Consider the following 2,363-nt stretch of genomic DNA (forward strand, 5'->3'; position numbering starts at 1 on the left):
TTTAATAACAACCAAATAGTTTAAACAGGTCTCAAAGAAGGGGGGGAAAATACACTTCTAGCTTTGAGAGCTAAAATGCGATGGCTTCACCAGAGGGAAAACACATACATGATCATCCACATGCAGTGAACACTGACATGCAAATGCTGCTTAGATGTGTGCTGGTTTCCCCTCTGGTTGTGTGGTGGGTTTTTTTTCATCTGGTTAGTTGAGTTTTAGGGGAACGGGGCCTAGAAGATTCAACAATGAAACTATTGCTATTGGTATACCTGGGAAATGACCTGTCTTTATAATTGTGTTAGAGACAGCCTCTTCAGAGGTGCCATTAGCTGCCATCCCTTGGATCCCATTTTTCTGTGCAGCTGGTACAGTGTGGTCTGCACGAGGAATTTAGAATTTGTTTTCCTGCCCTTGGTTAATAAAACCTTATCTGTCCTTGACAGCAGGGCAAAATCCAGGGCAGACAGGAGTACAGAGCTACTGCCAGATGTCTTTTTCTCTCAAGAATTAGATTTCTGTAGTACCTGAGGACGAAAAGTACCAGTTGTATGTTCTGGCTTATTTGGAATAGCAAAAATTACCTTGGTTTCCTACTGCTGTCTTTACTGTATCAAAATACACTTTGCTGGGTGGCCAGAGGTTGTGGACATTTTCTTTCCATCTTTATAGGCAAAGCAAATGTTCAGCAGTGCTGTTTGCTACACCCCCAGCTAAGCTGTTAGGAGCAGGTGGCACATTTACCAATAAGCAGGATGTCACACTTGCATCTCAAACAGCTTAACTCTGTTTAGTGGAGAAGGGACATTCCAAAAGGCTGTCTGCATTCACAACAGCCTGTGACGCTTCGAGGTTCATTTGGAGGAAAAAGAAGAATGTCTAAACTCCCTGGCACAAGCAATGCATTTACTTACACAGAACTAGTACTTGATAGTGTAAGTGTTCCTCATCCATCTCACAGAAGTAAATTACTCCTCCCAGTAACCCAGAAGGGTTCAACACTGCAGCCCAGTCCTTACAGTCTGCTGACAGCTTCTCTCAGATCCATCAGTGGAACTAATGAGCACCCACAGTCATGCATGTCGCTGGCACAGATCTTTAGGATGGATTGTTTGAATGTGGATGCTTCTCAAATCAAGACTATTTTGTGGATGCAATGACTGAAATGTCTTTATTGGGTTATATTAGTGGACAATACAGTTGAAATAGAAATTAAAATACAACTAGGTTATTGAAGGATGACTAGTTGTTTCATTAATTTTGTAGTATCCAGATTTTTTAAAGAAATCCCTTTTTCAAGTTTTTTTCTGTTGTCAGACTTGCTAAACCTTAACAATAATCAAACTGAATCAAAATATGCTTCTAACTTTAAGAGAACAAAAAAATCAAATAAAAAATCCTTTTTAACAAAACCCATGCAACTAGGAAGAAAACCAATATTGTTTCAGCTTCAGAAACTAGGAAATGATGGCACAGCCTGAGGAATATGTACATTAGGAATTATAAAATTAACTTGGCAAGCAGACACTCTCACAACCAAATGCTAATATTTCAAAATAAAGTTAATTTCCTTCATTTCAATGACCTGCTGCCATAATTCGGTGTGAAGTTGTCATTCTGGCAGCCTAGTAAGCTGTGTTTCACACTCAGAGAGCACAACCTACACAGAAATGAGGAAGACATATTAAACTATTGCTGTAATGCAAATAAGGGGAATATAAACAAAGTCTTCTTCCTAAACCTCTTAAAGAAATGTGATCTTTATGCAACTCTTCAGGGCTTTGAGATGGAGAGGGGCAGGCTGTAACTGGTTTTGGGGCTTTTTTTTTTTGGCCTTTGACTAAGTCATTTTAAGGTCATTTGGATAAATACTGCGGGAGTCAATGTTATCTGTGAGCTGCCTGACAGGCAGCTGTGTTGGACAAAATCAAAAGCACATGATCCTTAATGTCTCATTCAAGACACACTGTGAGGATACAGCATACCCTGAATCCCACACACATCTCTCGGTAGAGAAAGTGATACAGGAAATCAATTTCTGGCAAAAAAAAAAAAAAAATCCCTTCTCCTGGTGCAATCATCTCTCTTTGGAGAAGTCACACTCAATTATAAAAAGCGCCCAACTTTTGTGGTTCTCAGTCTTTGGGGATAGAGAGATGATTTGCCGTCCAGAAATGTGGAAATCTGTATTGAATATGGGCTTTGAAAGCAGAAATCTGTGTGTGCCGAAGCCTTTGCTCCCCACAGAAGGGTTTGTGCATGTGAATTTAACACAGTGAATGGTTGCCCTTGTTAAAAACCCCAGAAATTACTGTGAGACTGGAAGCAGACTCCTAGAATGCTTTCTGGTGCTGTGACAATTTCCT

Source organism: Merops nubicus, unplaced genomic scaffold, assembly GCF_000691845.1.
Source record: "Merops nubicus isolate BGI_N331 unplaced genomic scaffold, ASM69184v1 scaffold13212, whole genome shotgun sequence".
Lineage (NCBI taxonomy): Eukaryota > Metazoa > Chordata > Aves > Coraciiformes > Meropidae > Merops > Merops nubicus.